The sequence below is a fragment of the Bison bison genome, unplaced genomic scaffold (assembly GCF_000754665.1).
Source record: "Bison bison bison isolate TAMUID 2011002044 unplaced genomic scaffold, Bison_UMD1.0 scf7180017864530, whole genome shotgun sequence".
Taxonomy (NCBI): Eukaryota; Metazoa; Chordata; class Mammalia; order Artiodactyla; family Bovidae; genus Bison; species Bison bison.
In genome coordinates this window covers 3,184,798-3,206,459 of record NW_011495080.1, presented here as the reverse complement: position 1 = coordinate 3,206,459, position 21,662 = coordinate 3,184,798, and the positions used below count along the sequence as shown (strand labels likewise).

At 46.3% G+C, this 21,662-nt stretch overlaps 1 long non-coding RNA gene across 1 annotated transcript; it reads left to right on the top strand.

Annotated features, from left to right (window-relative positions):
* Nucleotides 1-3,594: 3,594 nt before the first annotated feature.
* Nucleotides 3,595-21,368, top strand: LOC104982301. Its single transcript, XR_824494.1, has 3 exons — nt 3,595-4,200; nt 19,247-19,396; nt 20,873-21,368. It is a non-coding gene; the product is annotated as an uncharacterized LOC104982301 (long non-coding RNA).
* The last annotated feature ends 294 nt before the right edge of the window (nt 21,369-21,662 follow it).

Here is a 21,662-nt window from a genome sequence, read left to right as displayed (position 1 = left end):
GTATGATACCATAATGGTGGATATAGAACGTGTAATGGTGGGTACAAGAACTTACGCATTTGTCAAAATCCATAGAATGTTCAACACAAAGAGTCAACTCTAGTGTAAACTATGGAGTTTGTGGGACCTCTCTGTTAACTTTCCCTGGTGGCTCAGACAGTAAAGCGTCTGTCTACAATGCGGAAGACCCAGGCTCGAGCCCTGGGTTGGGAAGATCCCCTGGAGAAGGAAATGGCAATCCACTCCAGTAGTATTACCTGGAAAATCCCATGGACAGAGGAGCCTGGTAGGCTACAGTCTATGGGGTCGCAGAGAGTCAGACACGACTGAGCGACTTCACTTTCACTTTCTGTTACTTTCTGCTCAATTTTTCTATAAATCTTAAACTGTTCTAAACTTAAAACCTATTCATTTAAAAAGGCATGGTATGTTGGATAATGATGCGTGCGATGAAAAATTAAAGCAACACATAGGTACAGAAGTAATAGTATTGTGGGGTGTGTGTATGTGTGCCAACTATTTTATTCTTTAGGTTAGGGATGACCTCACTGATGATGTGACTTTCTAAGACTTGAGAAGTCTTCGAAAAGTGATGGCAAAAGTCATACAGACTTCTGGTGGGGAAAAAGAAAGAAAACCTTACAGATCAAGGGAAGCAATTGCAAAGGCCCTGTGGCTGGTTATGTGTTTGGTGTCAGTGTGGCTGGAGTGGATGAGCTTGAAGAGGACAGCAGGGGTGGGGGAGGGCCATGTCGTATTGCAACTTGCTAGTCACTATGGAGAACCAGGATTTCACCCTGAGTGAGATGGGAGCCCTCGTGGGGGGGTGGTGAACAGAGGAGAGACACCGTTTGCTTTATTTTTAAGAAAATTCCTCTCACTGTTGTGAGAACAGACTGTAGTGGGGACAAAACTGGGACAGGGAGACCTGATTTAAGTCTTGTGGGCTTGGTGGGAAGAAGTGTCATAGCTAAGCCCAGAAGCAAGATCATGTAGACATTTGAACTTATGATCCATGTAAATAACAGGAGACCCTGGGGCCCAGTGCAGCTGGGAGAGTTCTAACTTGTGCATGTGTGTATGCTGGCCCACTTCAGTCATGTCCAACTCTTTGCAACCCTGTGAACTGTAGCCCGCCAAGCTCCTCTGTTGGTGGGATTCTCCAGGCAAGGATACTGGAGTTGTTTGCCATGCCTTCCTCCTGGGAATCTTCCCGGCCCAGGGATTGAACCCATGTCTCTTATGTCTCCTGTATTGGCAGGTGGATTCTTTACCTCTAGCGCCACCTGGGAAGCCCGGCAAACTCATGGGGGACCCTAATTCTCAGGAGAGATTTAGAAGCCAAGGAGTTGAGAGTATCCTGGTGAAGCCACTCTGCCTGTTTCTCAAAGCTTCCAGGCTAGGATTTCTGCTTGGTAAGTCTCATAATGTCGATGTTCAGAATGAGCCTTAACAACTCATTTCCAAGGAGCATCCAAATTCTGTGCCCCTGGAATGGTTTGGATATATTCATGGTGTCTTTTGTGATTGAAGACCCAAGATCTTCTAAGTTCTGCCCATAGTTTTTTTGTATTCATTAACTAAACTTAATCTTCATAAATATCCCATTATGAGGTCCTATTGACAAGTGTAAGGAATCACAGACCCAGAAAGGTTAAATATCACAAAGTCATCTAGTAATCAACAGCACGCAGACCTACCTGATCCTGAAGCCCAGGCCCATCCCGAGACGTGCAAAGACAGATTAGTAGAAAGAACTGAGCATCCCAACTGACACACTCACCACACAGCCCTGGGGTTTAATTCCAGAGTGGAAAACGTGAAAGACAAACATTTCCATGTAAGACCTCTTTCTTTTCTTTGACTATTTGATATCCTCTTTCAAAGTGGGTTTGGGGAAAATGGTGGAGTGAATGAAGGAGGCAGGGGTTGGAGAGGAAGAGTTTAGAAGGCAGGAGAGTGAAGCGTGCCCAGAAGCGGGGCAAGTTTGGGCGTGTTTCTTTACGTCTCACTTACTGTTTCTAAGTGGCTCCCAAGGTGTGGAGGCTAATGGCGTATAAAGACAAAGAAAAGCCATGTGCTTCTTAAAAGCTGGAAGCTTGTGGGGGCCTTCTGGTTTCTGCAGCTTCTTCTAGGCAGGGATTTAGACCAGATAAGGGAATCAGGCTGGGTGGAGGGTTGGGTCAGTGCTGTGGTCCCCAGCAGGCTGGTTCTCCGAGCCTCGTCCCAGCCTCTTCCTCCCCACTATTGAGTAGAAGAACCTTCCCCAACCACAGCAGCTGAGCAGATTTGCATGGGGAAGGTCCCTCATTTCCAGATGCAATGATAAATGGAGGTTTGGGTGGGAAAGGATGTCAAAGAGACCCCTGCTGACTGATGACTCTGGGGTCATTAATGTTCACATCCAAGGGCCATTCACCAGCTGAGTCATAAACTCCAAAGCAGAAATGCTGGCTGAATCCAAACAGTGTGTGTGTGACAGAGATGGAAGTTGGCAGAAGATGGTGCTGACTTTATTGCTGCTCCCCAAATCCTGCAGGCCATTTTAATTAGCTTTCAAACAGCGTTTGTACTCTTTGGTCTTTGAGTTTGCTCTTACGGCTACACACACCCATCCACACATAATCCCAGTTTAATGAAACCAGAGGAACATCAAAACTGCTATATTGTATCAGTGTCTCATTAAAATGGACATCTCTTGCTCTGTAGTTCATTAATATTTTTAATTATTTAAAGCAAAATTTCTACACACTGTTGTGTTGGTGAATAGAGGGCAAGTTTTTGTTTTTGTTTTTAATAAACAAGAGCGGTTGTTTTCTAATTTTCAAAGTAAGCTGCCAAGGAAGGAAAGGCTGTGACTAGCTTTGAATATATCAGATTCCTGGTATAATTGGTTGTGTTTTTCAAAACATACTGCTAATATTTGGAGCGACTTTATACATATTTATGGGGGCGAGGGGTGGCAGGAGCCACACTAGGGGACTAGTGGGGAAATGAAAGGATATCCAATTAGCTGTGGGTGGAAATTAATTGTGTAGTCCTGTAGAAATGACCAAACTGTTGAATCACCACATCTAAAAGAAAAATGACAATAATAATTTAAATAACCAAAGTGTTTGTGTGTGTGTGTGTGTGTGTGTGTGTGAGGTGATCTCTAGACACTGCTGGGGAACCTCTGGCCTTGACTGTGCTGGCTTCAGAGGCTGTGGGCTAGCTGGTCCCACAGACAGCAAGTCTCAGAGGCTGGGGAAAGGGGATGCTGAGGGTGTGGAAAGATGATGTGATACTGTGGGAAATGGGAGGAGTTGCTTTTCCTTGCTGCCAAGATGCAGTAAAAAGAGAGAAAAAAAAAAGGTCAAGAGTAGATGAGAGGGACCTGAGTGAGTTCCATTCCCAGTAGAGAACACCTTGGAGAGGAAGGGGGTGGCGAAGACACGCGCTGAGTTTTCCCAGACAGCTGGACAGCTTGGAAGGTGGCAGTCTGGGGACTCCAGAAAAGTGATGAGCACTTGAAGTTTTCCTAATGGAATTCTTCCTGACATTGTTTAATCCACATACCTGGTCTGTGATTGTCTGTTAAATGGCTTGCTCTGGCATCTGTACCCTTGGGGTCCCTGTAGTAAGCAGATGGCATCCTCAAACTGGGTACTTAAGAAGAGTTTAATAAAGGAACTGTTTGCCAAAGTGTGGGCCCAGTGTGAGGAAACCACAGGGATGGTGCCAGGGGCTGGAACAGCGTGGGGGAGGACAGTCGCCTGGTCTCCTGGAGAGGGGAGGGGAGGAAGCGGCACTGAACCTCAGCAGTGGGAAGGACCACTTCGGAAGGCAGCTTGGAATAACCTACCAGCAGAAAGCCAAGGGGACAAATGCCCCAGCCTCTCTCTCCCCACATCCTCCAACTGCCTGCTGTTGACCCCCTTTGGCTAAATCCCAATTTGAAGTCAGCCTTGACTGTGGAGCTGTCCAGTCCAAAATCCATAGTCAAGTGGTAAGCTGCAAATCTGAATAAAAGTTGACATTGCAGGCTGTAGTCCAAAGGCCAAAAAATCAAGCAGAATTTCTATGCTACAATTTAGAGAGAGGATTTCTTCTTCGGGTGGGAAACCTGTCTCCTCAGTCTTCTCTGAAGACCTTCAGCTGATTGGATGAGACCAACCTGTATTTTGGAGGGTTGTTTGCTTTACTTCAAGTCAACTGATTGTAAGTGTTAATCCCACATTTAAAATTATTTTTCTTTGCCATCTGCAGAGATGTGGATGGACCTAGAAACTGTCATAGAGGGTGACATAAGTAAAAAAGAGAAAATCAATTATCATATACCAACACATAAAACATTGCATAAATAAACTTATTTGCAAGCAGAAATAGGGACACAGACATAGAGAACAAATGTACGGAAACCAAGCGGGGAAGGGGTGTGTGGGATTGGCATATATACACTGCTATGTATAAAATAAATAACTAATGAGAAATGACTCAACAGCACAGGGAACTCTACCCAGTGCTCTGTGGTGACCTAAATGGGGAGGAAATCCAAGGAAGAGGGGACACATGTATAGGTACAGCTGATTCACTTTGTTGTAGAGCAGAAATTAACACAATATTGTAAAGCAACTATACTCCAACAAAAGAGGGGAGAAGGAACAGGGGAAGGGAAAATTAGGGGTATGGGAGTAAGGGATACAAACTACTATGTATAAAATAGAGAAGCAACCCGGATATACTGTATAGCACAGGGAATCATAGCCATGGTCTTGTAATAGCCTTTAATGCAGCATAATCCGTAAACATACACAATCACCATGCTATATACATGTAATGTAATATGCTATACACATGTAATTAATGTAATATTTTAAATCAACTATACTTCAGTAAGATATAAATACCTTTACAGAGACATTCAGACTGGTATTTGGCCAAATAGCTGGTCACCATAGTCTCATCAAGTTGACGTATAAAATTAACCATCACGGTTCTCATGGTGGGGCAAGATGGAAGCAGAGCTACACTGAGGTTCAATCAAAGCCTTAGTTTAAATATTACTCACATGTGTTGAATTATCTAATCCTCAAAACAATATGGTGAAACCTCTGTAAACAAACTTTACAGATGATGCAACTGAAGCTCAGAAAAGTTATTGCCCAAGGACACAGCTGAAATGCGGTCGAGGCAAAATCCAAGTCTTCTGAATTCAGTTCTAGACAGTTTCTAAGTGACTAGCACAATCTTTTAAAGTTCCATTATGAAATCACATGATATCTAGAGTTGACTTAACTCTTTATTGACTGGGGGATTTTTGCAGAAACAATTGTGGCTGGTGATTTGTTATGTAAGCGAAAATTGAAACATGCTAGTCAATAATATTCAGGTAACAAAAGAGGTATTAACATGTTTCTGGTCAATAATGTGTTAAAAGCAATAGAGTTTGGAAGCAGGTGAGAGTACGGATGAAATGTGATTGGTCATGTGGTTAATTGTTGGGCTGGGTGATGAGTACACAAAGGTTCATTGTATTTTTCTCTACAATTCTGAATATATTTGAGAGAATTTCCACAATCAAACATTAAATATAATCTCACAGCTTGGTCAGCAGTTGGCATTTTACAAGATGGAGCTAACCACTTGAGCCCACTCATAGCTGCATGAACTCAAGCCCTTTGAATCAAGCTCTGCTTTTTCCTGCTCTGCTTTTGAAGGGCATATTTGCCACAGAACAACGGCAGTTACAGCAGATGTCTTTACTGTCAGGTTACACTGAGTGTCTTCTGATGACACGACCCTTTTACCCATGAGCCAACTTGCAGGTCATGCCACAGTGTGCTGCTCACAAGCACAGACTCTGCAGCCAGACTGGGTTTGACCCCTGCCTCTGTCACTTACCAGCTGTATTCCCTCGACACGCCACTTAACCTCTCTGTCCCTCAGCTTCACTGCTCAAGAAGTAGGACATCAATAGTACCTTCCTCCTAGGTTTTATTACAAGGACTGAAGGAGTCAATATTGCTCAGAGACTTAGTCCCTTCATACAATAAGTGCGATGGAAGCATGGATTGAATAAAACCTACAAAACTCTCTATAAGAAAGAATTGCTTTGAACTGCAAGTGGCTTTCTGATTTTTGTCTCCCGATGCTGGAAGAGAAAGCAAAAAGTAAATTGTTCATTCACTCAATAATTATTGCAGAGAAGGCAATGGCAACTCACTCCAATACTCTTGCCTGGAAAATCCCATGGATGGAGGAGCCTGGTAGGCTACAGTCCATGGGGTCGTGAAGAGTTGGACACGACTGAGCGACTTCACTTTCACTTTTCACTTTCATGCATTGCAGAAGGAAATGGCAACCCACTCCGGAGTTCTTGCCTGGAGAATCCCAGGGATGGGGGAGCCTGTTGGGCTGCCGTCTATGGGGTTGGACAGAGTCGGACATGACTAACGTGACTTAGCAGCAGCAGCAGCAATGATTGAATCCCTGTTTTATATCTATTATGATGATGATCATAAAGACAAAAGTCTTTGACAACAAAGAACACAGTTTAGTTGGGAGAGGCAGACCGTTAACTAAATCAATAGTTCTTAACATTTAAATATAGACCTTCAGAGAACTGTATGAAGTTTATGGATCATCTCCACAAAATATACCTACACATAAATTATTGGGTACCATGTTAAGAATCCCTAAAATAAACAATTATAAATAGTACGATAAGTATCATGATAGAGCTATGTATCCTGCTTATCTCTCTAGACAAATTGCTCTCCTCTACCCACCCTGCCCATCCCCAGTTCTACCATATTGTCTTCTTTCAGTTCTTGAAAGAAATGGTTCCCCAAGTCTTGGTTGTACACCTCAACTAGAAAACCACAAATGGATAAGCAAAAACATTCTAGGCTCTAAACATTCTAGAAACAACTAGAAAACCACAAATAAATAAGCAAAAACATTCTATACATTGTGTGTGTATACATATATATACACACACACCTATGTATATACCCCAAGATATGTATATTTATTTATAAATTGTACACATGCATTATCACCATTAATTAAGATGTCCAGATGAGAACCATAAACAGGCCCAGGTTTGCCTTTAACAATAGAGGATGCAAATCCATATTTCAAGAAGACTTGGCGATAATTTTGTATTCTTTTGGTAGTCTTCTTGTCAGGTCTGATTAATCCATTGTTTTTATTTCATAACATGGTTGACAAAGAACTTGTATGAGGCAGTGTCAGTTCAGAAGAAAATTCTTGTTCACTTGTACTTACATTATCAGCATTACCTTCCATCTGTGACTTCTTCGCAGTAAACTCTGTGAGCCATGTTTCACTTCGTGAGGTTTGGTTTAGGCTAAGTCATGTGATCCATGCGTTCACATAAAAAGACACACAGACACTGCTTGTAGGGCGTGGCCATTCTTCCTTCAGAATACTCCATGGGCTTCGTACTTTGCATGGCATGTGACCCTCTGACACTATAGGAGTTGCTGGTTTCAGCCTGTTTATTAGATCATCGTAAAGCTTAATTTCTTTTTCAGTTAGATTAAAAATTCAGCATAAGGGGATGAATATGTTTTCTTCCTGCTTCCTAATGGGTTATCTTATGCACCCTTTGGAGAATAAGTCCTCTACCATGGAAACACGTGCTTGAAAACACCAGCCCTTCTAGTTACAGTCTTCCCAAAGCTGTTTGCCACCTGGAGCACTTTGGCTGGGCACTTGCTCTTGGCCTAATTCCTTCATTCCCTGCAGGGTGTCTAACTTCTTACTTACTCTGGGCAGCTTTGCATAACATAATAACCAGGTGGAGGTCTTCTGTTCACCTCCCTGGCACTGCTTTATACCACAGATACCTGCTGCTGCTGCTAAGTCGCTTCAGTCGTGTCCAAATCTGTGCGACCCCATAGACGGCAGCCCACCAGGCTCCCCCGTCCCTGGGATTCTCCAGGCAAGAGTACTGGAGTGGGTTGCCATTTCCTTCTGCTGCAGATACCTGCTAAGTTTCCATTAAGCCAGGTTTACCAAGGTGAGCAAACCGGACGTGGCCCATCATTCACAAAGATTACAGCCTAGAGGAGTTGGACATGAATCAAGCAGTGATTCAAATATATATAAAATTATAATTGTGTTACAAGCTTTGATGAAGTACAAAATGTGATAAAAGCATAGAGAGCAGAGATTTGATCTAACCTGGGAAAATAATTAAATTTAATCTGAAGGGCTTCCCAGGTGGTGCTAGTGGTAAAGAACCCACCTGCCAATGCAGGAGATACAAGAGACATGGGTTCAATCCCTGGGTTTGGAAGATCCCCTGGTGAAGGGCATGGCCACCCATTTCAGAATTCTTGCCTGGAGAATTTCATGGAGAGAGGAGCCTGGAGGGCTATAGTTCACAGGGTTGCAGAGTCGGATATGACTGAAGCAATTTTGCATGCAATCTGAAGGAGTACTAGTCAAAGGGAAGAGAGAGTCCCGGGGGAGAGGGGGGCATAAGCAAAGGCCGTGTGGCAGAAGGGGGCATTTATTTTAACACTTACTATATTTTTTATAATTCCTTGTAAAATTGCCTCCACCCCTCATGCAATGCTGAGCTCTGTGAAAGCAGAGACCAACAGTCTTGTTTGCCATTCTATCACCCTTGCCTAAGAGAATGCCTGTTACATAGAAGTTGCTCAAGAAATGTTTGTTATGAATGAATGAGCACATAGGAAACACAATAAACCCGGACTGGGGACTGGGAGAAATTTTCTCAGAGGAGACAGCACCTGGGTTGGTATATAAAGAACAAGTAGGATTTCACTACAGGAAGAAGCTGGAAGAATCCAGGTGAGGAGGAGCGGGAGGTCACAGGAGGACAGCAGGAGTTCTCAGGGTATGTGAGGACCTGCAGGGGCTTTGTACATATGGAACAGAAGGTGAGACTGGAGAGGCCATGGGGAGGGGACACAGAGAACCCTGCTCACTGGCCTTCGAAAGACTAGACCAATGGAAAGGTGTAACACAGGTGCAGGAGTGACAGCCCCAACCGAGGTGGGTGCAGTGAGAATGCAGATGCCACTAGCCAAAAGGGGGCACAGGAAGAGCAGCTGAATGTGACGGGCTGGGGCTGGGGACTGCAGGGCTGGTCAGGCTGAACTTGAGGTGCATGGGACATGTGTGTGTACTCAGCCGCTTCAGTTGGATCCATGGGATTCTCCAGGCAAGAACACTGGAGTGGGTTGCCATGCCCTCCTCCAGGGGATCTTCCGGACCCAGGGATCGAACCTGCATCTGCTGCATTGCAGGCAGATTCTTTACTGCTGAGCCACCAGGGCAGCCTGCGTGGGAACATAGCCCCAGACATAAACTGTAGTGGTCAAGTTTGCTGGTCTGCCGTCATGCGTCAGGGTGAATCAGGGAGAGGGAATCCTAGTCCGAGTGCTGGATAGGATACAAAAATGGGGAAGACTCTGCCCTGTCCTCAGGTGAGTTCCAGTCTACCAGGGATGCATTTATACATATAATTACATATAAAGTGGAAGACGTTAGGTAAGAGAGAGAAGAATCAAAAACTACTTCTGGAGGGGCCAGCAGAGGAGGGAATCTGCTTAGAAGTGCCCCATGGGGTGAAAGTCAGAAGTCATTCATATTTCGTAGTGAAGGCCACAGGAAAATGTGGGTGTCTCGTTGGCGTTAATCTCAAAAAGCTAGTCCTTTAAAACCTAGATTCCTCAGTGACTTTTAAAAATAGCCCTTAGCGTGGAGTCTTTCTGAAAATCTAAATAAATTGCCTTCATTGGTTTCCCCTTGTCCGCACATTAATCTTCTCAGAGGCTGCAGCGCATTAATCAGGTTTGCTCTCTTCTGGAATCGCCTTTCCCGGCCAAGTTCTGCCATGGATGGTGCTCATCGCCTCCACGCCCCGCCGGTGCTGGTGGAAAGGAGTGTGCTCTGCCTGTAGGTCTCTGAAGGCCCTGTGGGGTCTCCCCCGTGTTTGGGGTCCCAATGGAATTTTCTGGCCCCCAGACATCAGGGATCTCCATGTGGACAAGCCACACCCGCTCTGAGAGCTGTGCAATTTTACCACCCCCTAAAAAGTCGTTTTTTTTTTAAAAAGCTGATATTCTTTAATTTTTTTATTTTTAAATTGTTATTTATTTCTTTTGGCACCAATGAGCAGCATGCAGGATCATCATTCCCCAACCAGGGATTGAACCCACAGTCCCCTGCATGGCGAGCACAGTCTTAACCACTGAACCAAGACAGAAGTCCCTAAAAAGACTTTTCACCCCCCTAAAACTTTTGAGTGAACCCCATCCATTCCCAGGGATATATTTACATCTAGTTGAATGATTAATAGTTGAATGATTAAGTAATTTGGCTAGATACCTCCAAACTGCCTGCTTCAATAAATATTCTAGAAGTGGCCCAAAGCATCTGAGTCGTGTGGTTCTATGCCTTTCTCCCTCTGCCCAGGTACTATCATCACCATAGCCAAGTGTGCCCTTGATTTGTGGGACAGTCAAGCTGAGCTGGGTGCCGTCAGGCAGCATCTTCTTAGAAGCTTTGGAGCTCCCAGCAGGGCGTCTCCTAAATTACTTTTGTCCCTGTTGATTCCACTTTGCCCCAAATCTGCCACAATTCACGGACTCCCCAGATCTAGTTGACAGTGCTTTCTCCATGTCTACAAAATGCACTCTGCCCGCACCCCAGCCTCCCCTAATGAGTTTGGCCATCCAGCCTGTCAGGGGTCCTGTGGGCTGGCTGGCCTGTGAGAGAGTCATTTCGGACAAAGAGGGACCAGGACTGGCTTGAGCACCGTGCCCAGACGGGGTAGGATCGGGGTTGGGGGGAGCCTGCACGGACTACTCAAGGGATGTTGTTGATTTGCAAAGAAGATCTAAAGGGTTTTGTTTTGTTTTAGTTGAGAGTTGTTTTATCCAGTGGGAACTTTTAGGACTTCAAGCCCAGGAGACAGCATCTCAAGTAACCGTGAGAGAACTGCTCAGAGGAGGTGAGGAGGGGGACCCAGGTTATACAGATGTTTTGCGACAAAGGGCAGGTAGTCGGAAAATCAAAAGATAATTGTTAATTAAAGGAAAACCAGATCTCCTAAGTTAAGGAATTCAGTACTTTTCTCTGTATGGGAAGATGCAAGCATCTAGGCTCACTGAAGTCATTCCTTTGATATGCATCTCAGCAATCTGGGGCCAGTATCCTGAGTTTCCTCAGGGCTCGCTGTAGGGAGTGGTTGCAGTCTGAAGAAGCTCTAAAGTTTTGGGTAGAGCTGGGAGCCTGTTTGCATGGCTTGTCCATGGCTCTGTAGCTGACCATGAGTCAGGAAAGTTATTCTGTGTCTTTAATTAAAGGGCCATCAGAGGTAAAGACTCTGCCTGCCAATGCAGGAGACCTGGGTTCGATCCCTGGGTTGGGAAGATCCCTTGGAAGAGGGCATAGCAACCCACTCCAGTATTCTTGCCTGGAGAATCCCATGGACAGAGGAGCCTGGCTGGCTACATAGTCCATAGGGTCACAGAGTCAGACATGACTGAATGACTGAGCATGCACACAAAGGGCCATCAACAGCAGTCCAGATTCATAGACTCCTAGATCATCCCCAGACTGAAAAACTGAAACCCATAAGGCTGTCCTCCTTGTTCAGTCAAGCCCTTGATTGTAATTGAGGAGGTGGGCTCATTTTGGGACTGAATCGGCAGTGGAGGTCTCACCCCCGCCCCCCCCCCAGAAAGCTGACAGGGACTGAGAAGCCAGTAGTGTGTGGGGTTGCCTTCCCCTCATCCCCTGAACCCTCTTGGCTGTCTGAAACTTGGTTGTGTGTGTCTGACGTTAAGGGCCAGGCTTCTTCTACTCATTATCCAGACAGTTATTAAAACAGTCTGAAAAATAGCATCCTTAGACTTCAAAGGCGGCTGTGGCCATGATTGTTAGAGAGAAATTTTTTGAAATGGTTGACTTTAAGTTGTTCTTATTCAAAAATGACAAGGGGAGAGCTCTGAATTTGTAAAGTTGTTTGAATAACTTTCTGAGTTTATTGAAGGCAAGACAGGTTGAACTAAATGATATTTCAAGTCCCTTCCAGCTATGAGAACCATGTTTTTCATAGGTGGTTGGGCAAGTAAGGGGCTTCCCTGGTGGCTCAGACAGCAAAGAATCTGCCTGCAATGCAGGAGACTGAGTTCAACCCCTGGGTCAGGAAGATTCCCCTGAAGAAGGAAATGACTACCATCTCCAGTATTCTTGCCTGGAGAATTCCACGGACAGAGGAGCCCTGCAGGCTCTTTGCATCCATGCAGTCACAAACAGTCAGACACAATTGAGTGACTCAGTTCAGTTGCTCAGTTTTGTCCAACTCTTCGTGACCCCATGGACTGCACACCAGGCCTCCCTGTCCATCACCAACTCCCGGAGTTTACCCAAACATGTCCATTGAGTTGGTGATGCCATCCAACCATCTCATCCTCTGTCGTCCCCTTCTCCTCCTGCCTTCAATCTTTCCCAGCATCAGAGTCTTTTCAAATGAGTCAATTCTTCACATCAGGTGGCCAAAGTATTGGAGTTTCAGCTACAGCATCAGTCTTTCCAATGAATATTCAGGGCCAATTTCCTTTAGGATGGAATGGTTGGATCTCCTTGCTGTCCAAGAGACTCTCAAGAATCTTCTCCAACAAATTGAGTGACTAACACTTTCAATTTCTGGACAAGTGAGAAACATAGTGGAAAGACCATTGACCTTGATCTGGAACAGTTAGGCTTCCAAAAAACTCAAGTTCCAAGTCTGGAACAAGTAGGTGCCAGGGGAGACCCCACTAGGTAGAAAACAAGATTCCTTAAGGAATTTAGGTTCCAAAAGAGGACCTCAGTCCTTAGAGGATGCAGAATGAGGTGTTATCCTATCCTTGGATGTGCTGAAGTCCTTGGAACCAAGGCCAAGATTCGGTCAGAATTGGGGCTCACGGCAAAGCTGGGGTCGGATTAAACAAAGCAGGAGGAATGATTGGAAACGAGGGACCAGGATCAGATAGAGACTGATAGCCAAGGTGGTCTGATGCTAGCTACTAGTTATATGCTCTAAAATTTTTGCTACTTGGGGACAAGATGGAAAAGGTTGAACCTCAGATCTGGTTTGGCGGCCTCAGTTGGAAAAAAGCAAATAAATGAATTTCATCTGGTTATTAACGTTAATTTTGAGGAATGAACTATAAAAATACACACACAGAGAATGACTGAACCTCTGGGAACATCTGCACAGATAGCCGAGCCAGCAGAGTGATATTCAGGGCTGGCTTTTAGATCTGATTCTGGAATTGTCCTCCAAGAACCTGTAAGTGTGACTTTTCACACAGATCACACAGTGAAGGAAGTGCTTAACTAATTGTGCCCAAGAGAGTTATCAGAAATTAACAAGATGCCAGAGATGGACCATCAACGAGCCATGAAAGAGAGACCTCAGGTCACAGTTAGACAATTCAACAACTAGAGATATTCTCCCAAGGGGTGGTGCTGTGTCCTTGGCTTTGCAGAACATCTCGGAAGGTTAAAGGAAGATGGGCACACTGCTCTAGAAACTGTTCTGTTATTCCTTTCCTGCTCCCAGCTCTAGGCATCTCAGTCCTAAGCCCGCCAGCATCTCCCACCCCATCCCACTTGTGCTACATCACCGCTTTCTATGGGGAGCTTCAGGGAGGGTTGAAGAAGAGTTTGGACCCCCAGCTGGCTTCTGCTGGATCAGCCACTCGCCAGCTGCATTTCTGATCTTGTTCTCATCTCAGAAATATCAGTTTTGGTATTCCTGCCTTAGTGCCCTTTTCTTGGTCTTGCCTGTTTGGTTAAAGCACCACTTCTCACAGTGTGCTCTGGGGAAGCTTGTGTGTGTGTACAGGTTCATATCAACATCCTCTGGTTTTAGTGTGCAGTGGATGGGGAGGCAGAGAGAGGGTTGGAGTAACAACCAAACCATCTTCCTTCCCCCTTTGTCTTAACACATTCACGTGTCAGGCTTGAGGCTGAAATGCTGTGCTGCAGAGCAGCAGTCCACAACCTCTTTGTCACCAGGGACCGGTTTTGTGGAAGACAATTTTTCCATGGAGTGTGGAGTAGGGGGGTGGTGGTTTAGGGATGATTTAAGCGCATTACATTTTTTTCTGCACTTTATTATTATTACATCAGCTCCACCTCAGATCATCAGGCATTAGGTCTGGAGACTGGAGACCTCTGCTGTAGAGAACACGAGTTGGGGGTGGAAATGCCCTGGATGAACTTCCCAGGTGGTGCTAGTGGTAAAGAACCCGCCCACCAATGCAGCAGAGGTAAGAGACGTGGGTTCAATCCCTGAGTCAGGAAGATCCCCTGGAGGAGGACATGGCAACCCACTCCAGTATTCTTGCCTGGAGACTCCCATGGACAGAGGCACCTGGTGGGCTACAGTCCATGGGCTGCAAAAGAGTTGGACACGACCTAGTGACTAAACAACAATAGATGATGAATATACTCAGCACGAGGCTCTCCTCTTGCTCACCAGCCTCCCACCCCTGTTCTATGCAGGAAGACAAGGAAGGGAGCAGAAAGCAAGTGGGGAGATGCCCTTATGGGAGGAGCTAGAGGGTTGACAAGTCCTCGCTTCTCGCCACTGAGAAAGAACTGTGGACGTGGCTCTCCTTGGCTGCAGAGGAGGTTGGGGAGTGTGGGGTTTTGTTTTTCAGCTGGAATTAAAATCAGGGTGTAGTTAGTAAGGAAGAGAGGGAATGGATATTGGAAAGGCAGCCTTACTATGTTAAAATAGATTAAATACTGTATTAAAATACATTAATACACATTCCATTCTGCATATTCCTTTAGGGTCTCCTAACCTTCCTTTTTGGCATCATGGGACCTATAAAATAAGGCTGGTCTGGCAACATAGGGTAAATGGAGAACACGGCTTATGGATAAGGCAACTCGCCCCAGGGACATGGGTTAATGTGAAACCCACCCAACTTCTCCAAGGGCTGAGAGCACCAGTCCCTGTAGCCCAGCCACCCATTCACCATAAAACTGAGCCATATTATAGCTACTGCTGCTGCTGCTGCTAAGTCTCTTCAGTTGTGTCCGACTCTGTGCGACCCCATAGACGGCAGCCCACCAGACCTCCCTGCCCCTGGGATTCTCCAGGCAAGAACACTGGAGTGGGTTGCCATTTCCTTCTCCAATGCATGAAAGTGAAAAGTGAAAGTGAAGTCACTCAGTCGTGTCCGATTCTGTGCAACCCCATAGACAGCAGCCCACCAGGCTCCTCCGTCCTTGGGATTTTCCAGGCAAGAGTACTGGAGTGGGGTGCCATTGCCTTCTCCGTATTATAGCTACAGCGGCTTGCAGATCAGCACACAGGCACTTTATTAAGTAGTGTTTGTAGAATGGCTCTGTAGTAAAGAATCTGCCTGCAATGCAAGAGACCTGAGTTTCATCCCTGGATTGGGAAGATCTCCTGGAGAAGGAAATGGCAACCCACTCCAATCTTCTTGCCTGGAAAATCCCATGGACAGAGGAGCCTGGTGGGCTACAGTCCATGGGGTCGCTAAGAGTCAGACACAACTGAGCGATTATCACTTTCACTTTGTAGGACAACACCTGTGAGGGGTGAGGGACACAAGACTTGGCAAAGGAAGAAGCTGGGTGGCAATAAAATTGGCTCAAAGCTCTTAGGAGATCCTCTGGGGAGCTCTGGAGAGGGAACATCTTTCAGAGTTGTCCCACTCTGAGACAAGGAAGTCAGGCCCTCATCCCACCCCTCCCCACTCTGACCAGTCACTGGGCGTGGGAGGGGATGTGGCCCTGGAACAGGGGCCCTCAGGCTGAGGGCAATGCTCAGACTGGGACTTGATGGAGAGCCATCAGGTGCCATGACTCCCTGCAGCTGTGGAAATGGGTCCCTCAGTCCCAAAGTGGGCTGGGGTCTATGCAGAGCTCCCCTAATTCACTACTGGGGGCTTTGTGCTCTACAGGGAACAGCCATGCCCTCCTGCAAAACGGCCCTTGGTGGCCTGGTAAGAACAGAATACAGGAAGGTGTGAAATAAAAGGCTTACCTGGAATGGCATCTGTGGTGTTCTCGTGTGAAGTGGCATCTCAGCCCATGCTGAGTCCCAGAGGCTTATGGGAGAATCCCACCTGATTTCAGCAGCCCCGGAGGCTTGACAACTGTGCTCCACCTGCTGTTTATTTGAATTCAGCCAGGCTCTTCTGCGGCATTCATTATCATGGATATCATGTAGCAAGAGGCAGCTGAGAGCCTGAAACAAGCTCCCAATTTGTCTTTGGAAAATTTTCTCCATTATGAGCAGAGAAAGATTAAAGGGATAATAATACCTCACATCGATATCATGCTTTCCTACCAGCAAAGAGCTTGCAGATGTATATTATCTTATTTGAGCCTCACAGAGCCTATAGCCCTGTGAGGTAACTAGAATAGGAATTACTATTCATCATAGAGGTGAAAATATTGTAACTTTAGAAACTCATGACTCCATCTTATATTCCAAGAATAGGTTGCATTTCTTAATTTATTTTTTTTTCTTTACCATGATCCTTTCTATTCTCTCAAAATCCAAGAAGGCTAAAGCAAGAAGGCAAGTGGGAAAAAGACTTTCCCTTCCCTATGCATGTCTGCTCTATGGCATCTTTCTCCCATCTCTAATACTACAATATGAGAATGAGGATGCTGAAATTAAACTACCGACAAACAAGAAAAATATGGCAGCTGTCAACTTCTGAGACTGCATCACTTATGTATTTTTAATTAATTTGTTTTAGAGTATAGTTGCTTCACAGTGTTGTGTTAGTTTCTACTGTACAGCAAAATGAATCAGCTATACGTATATGTATTATGTCAGTTAGTTCAGTGGCACAGTCATGTCCGACTCTTTGTGACCCCATGGACTGCATCACACCAGGCCTCCCTGTCCATCACCAACTCCTGGAACTTGCTCAAACTCATGTCAATCCAGTCAATGAAGCTTTCCAACCATCTCATCCTCTGTCGTCCCCTTCTCCTCCTGCCTTCAATCTTTCCCAGCATCAGGGTCTTTTCCAATGAGTCAGTTCTTCACATCAGGTGGCCAAAGTATTTGAGCTTCAGCTTCAGCATCAGTCCTTCCAATGATTATTCAGGACTGATTTCTTTAGGATGGACAGGTTGGATCTCCATGCAGTCCTATGTATCCCCTCCCTTTTGAACTTCCTTCCCATTCAGGTCCCCACTGTGTATTAAGTAGAGTTCACTGCGCTCTACAGTATGTTCTCATTGAAATTGAAAGTGAAAATCGCTCACTCGTGTCCAACTGTTTGTGACCCCATGGCCTGTACAGTCCATGGAATTCTCCAGGCCAGAATACTGGAGTGGGTAGCCTTTCCCTTCTCCAGGGGATCTTCCCAACCCAGGGATTAAACCCTTGTCTCCCTCATTGCAGGCGGATTCTTTCCCAGCTGAGCTACCAGGGAAGTTCTCATCAGTTATACATGGCATCATTTTATGTCATGATCTTTTATATCATCATTTATATATATATAAAATCATCTATTTTATACATGGTATCAATAGTGTACCTGTGTCAATCCCAATCTCCCAGTTCCTCCCACCCCTCTTTCCCCTTTGGTATCCATATATTTGTTCTCTACATCTGTGTTTCCATTTCTGCTCTGCAAATAGAGAAAAACTTTCTATATCATATATTAGTGCATATATGTGGAATCTAGAAAAATGCATCCCTTATTTATTGTGCCTCTGCTGCATGCCATGGGAGTGGTAAAAAGGGTGAATAAAATGTATAGTTCTTGTAGAGCTAGCAATCCAATAAGGGATATAAAATAGGAAAAGGACTAACAAACATTAGAGCGCAGAAGTGGAGCCCTGCTTGACAGTTTCAGAGGAGGCACAGATGCCAGGAGGCATTAACGGAAGTGGCAGTGTGTGAGCCAGTCCCTAAGGGTGAGTTGTCTTCTTCCACTGATGATGAAACACACTGATGACCTTGTGAGTCAGCCAGAATCCTGGGCTTCCTGAGTGCCAGCGGGGCTGAAATGCAGGCAGGAGCGTCCACTGTGTTGCTGGTCAACTCAGGTCAATATTTAGCCCACTGCACACCTGTTACCACCAGCCAGCCACCTAAACAGCCCGTGCTTTCTTGCTCTTCCATTGGCTTATTTTTTTAAAACACATTTTGTCTTTTCAACACTTCTTGTAGCATTGGATAGGGTTATTACCAGAATTTTTAAAAGAAATGTTTACTGCAGCTTCCCATGAAAAATAGACTCCCTAGGCTGGGACATCACAGGGTCTGCGGGGAAATTCAGAAGCCACTTGGAGCAGCAGACGCTGTCATATCTTCACCAAGTCAGATGTTTTTTTTTCGCACACAGGTGATACATAAGCTTGTTTCCGAGGGAAACAGCAGGACTTTGAATGGGATGTTTTTCCACAGTTGCCCGTTTGTCTTGCTTCTTTGTTCCACCTTTATTATTCTCCTGGAGGGAATATTCCTAATAGGATTAATAAATGAAAATGTAAATAATGTGACTATTGAAATATAGATTTTCCAGGTATGCAATTTATTACCAGCTTGGTAGAAGTGAAGTCATCTGATGCCATCTGTTGCACGGCCACTTCTCATGCTGCCAGGGGGAGAGGATTTCACAAATTAACAGCCAGAGCTCCCAGGAGTCACTGACCTTGGGAGAAACTGGAGGGAGAGAAGGGCATCAACCCTGGGAGCAGAGAAAACCTCCGGCCATAAACTGGTGTCACATGGGCACAAAGTCTTGAATCAATACCAGTGAGGGCCTGATGCCTAAACTCTAAATAACCATTTGAAAGCTTGGGGTGATGGTGGAGGGGGTAGATTTTTTAAAAAATAGAAGGGGAAATGAAGGGGAGAGGATAATTAGCAGTAAATGTGTCAGATCCTTGAGCAACAGTGTAGGCTGATGGGGTGTGTTTACAGGCTTGACCCTTCGGTGGAATTATTTGCAAGGCTGAATGAACCCATGCACACTTTGGAAATCAAACTTCCTACTGGGGAGAATCTGTCTTTGCCTCACCTTGGTGGTCCCGCTTGGCTGGACAGCAGACTGGGAGATTTCAAGGCTTAGCTGTGCCGCTCACCAGCTCCATCCACAGCATCTCTGTGTCTCCGTTTCCTCATTAATCAACTGAGAAGACTGGGTGTTCTGGTCTCTGGAGTTGCTCAATCTTTTATGAATGATTCCATTTTCAGAGTCAGAAGTTTCATAAAATCCTCCTTTGCTTGCGTCATTCAATGTCACCCTTGATATCGCCTGCAGAAGGACATGGAGTCTGTGGTGAAGTGTGGTGACTTTGCCTTCATCAAGAACCATCCCCTGCAAGGGGGAACGTGGACACCCAGGTAGGAAACCTGGAGAGTGAAGGAGTCGTATCAGGAGCCACGTCTTCCCCCGGGGAGGGCAGTGGAGTCTGACTCCACCTTTCTTAACTGGAGAAGGATAAACCCCAAGAGTCCGAGGGGGCAGTCTGCCTCCTCACAGCTTCTCTCGGCCCATCCCTCCTCTCCTCCTGTTTCCAGTCAAGGCTCTCTCTCCTCGCTATCAGCGGTTGACTCTTAGAACAAGGCTGTCTGGGACAGAGGCATGTGTTTCTGGGAGCTGGTGTGGACCTGAACCGAAGCAGGAGCCGGGAAGCATCTCCCTTGCCGGGGCAGTGGGCTGGAGGAGGAGGAGGTTGAGAGCTGTGTGGAGACGGGGTGGCTCCGGAGAAAAGTGAGATCCTGCCCCAGGCTGGCATTCAGGGGCCAGGCTCCCGAGGTGTCTCTGAGAGGTGGGTTTTGGAAGGGGCTTCCGAGGAGAGGGAGGAGGCCATGAGTCTCCTACTGCAGCTGGAGAGCCAAAGAGCAGCTGGGGCAGTTTCCCTCCCCAAAGCCTTCAATTTCTTCAGAGCCTGTTGTCTTTCATGGGAGACTGAGCTGCTGCTCCTCTGTCACTCATTCACTCAACGAGCGCTCCTTGCCTCTGCAAGGCACTATGGATCCCGTGTGGGGGGAAAAAAAAGTTACATGTAAAATTCTTATGCATTCAGGGAGCTTATGGTTTAGTGGAAGAGACAGGTGCTCAAGGCGTAGTTGAGGAGACTTCCCTGGCGGCCCAGTGGTTGAGACTTCACCGTCCAGTGCAGGGGGTGTGCATTTGATCCCAGGTTGGGGAGCTAAGATCCCACATACCCCATGGCCCAAAATAAATAATAATAAAACAAAACAGAAGCAATATTGTAACAAATTCAATACAGACTTTTAAAAATGGTCCCTGTCGAAAAACATTTTTCAAAAGACGTAATTGAAAAATTATGAAATGATAGCAAGTGGTGAGGCGTGTGAGGGAGCAACGTCCAGCAGAGTGAGGACAGAGACGGTGAGGGAGGGTTGGTTTTCTGTCACGTGGTGAGAGAAGGCTTTCTTTCTGAGCTGAGACCTAAATAAAGCGAGGTGGGGTGGGGGCAAGCCCTGGGGATTTCTGGGGTTAAAAATCTGTCCCTGGGCTGAGGGAACTAATCCACGAGGGCCCGAGGCAGGCGTGTACCTCCTCTGTCCAGAGAACGTGCCGCTGGAGCAGAACGAGAAAGAGGAAGGGTTCTAGCGATGCCATCCCAGATGCCAGCGGACGCCAGCCCGGGGCCCCACGTGGGACCCTGGAGTTGGTTCTCAACGTGATGGAGACCATGACGGGATTGACAATTGCGAGGGGTCACCCTCGGCTGGCCTGTGGAGAAAGGACTTACCTGAGGGGAAGAATGGGGGCTGGGGACAGGATTTTGGCGCTGCTGTCCACCTGGGCCAGTAAGTGACAATCCCTGATGCTTTGCCACTTTGTAGGATGTTAGCAGCCCAGGCAGGGAGTCCTGGCCATCCCACGGAAGGACGCTCCGGGGACCATGGCTGTGGGGCCACTGGATGCCAGCATCTGAGAGCACGACTTGCAGACAACTGGGACCATGTGGCTGCAGAGCTTTGATGTGCTGGGTAAAGATTACAGGTTGTTCTCCAGCTCTTTCCCCAGCATGCTGTAGGAGAAAAAAAGACAAAGCTTTGTAGTCAAGGAGATCTGTTCAAATCCCAACTCTACTGCTTCCATGTACCACTTCAGGTAAGTAACTTCATGAACCACAGACTCCCACAGACTCCCAACTTGAAGCACGGATGTGAGGGTGTGAGACGGTTCATGCCTGGCTCTCTGTCACCTGTTACTGCTCTTCAGGAAGCGTTGGCTGCCGTAACATCTATGGTTCTGCTCCACCTCCCACTGCAGACGACAGTCCTGCCTCCTATTATGGCCTGGCCTGCATGCATGCTCAGTCCTGTGCAACTCTGTGCGACCCCATGGACTGTAGCCTGCCAGGCTCCTCTGTCCATGGGATTCCCCAGGCAAGAATACTGGAGTGGCTTGCCATTTCCTTCTCTAGGGGATCTTCCTGACCCTGGGATCAAACTGATGTTTCCTGCAAGTCTTCTACATTGCAGACAGATTCTTTAGAGCTAAGACACCAGGAAAAACCCCCTATTATGGGCTGCATCACAATTAATGTTAGAAATCTCCTCCAAGCTAAATTAAGCACTGCCACGTATAGGGGAGAGGGGGGCCAGGAATCTGGAAAATCAAATAAAT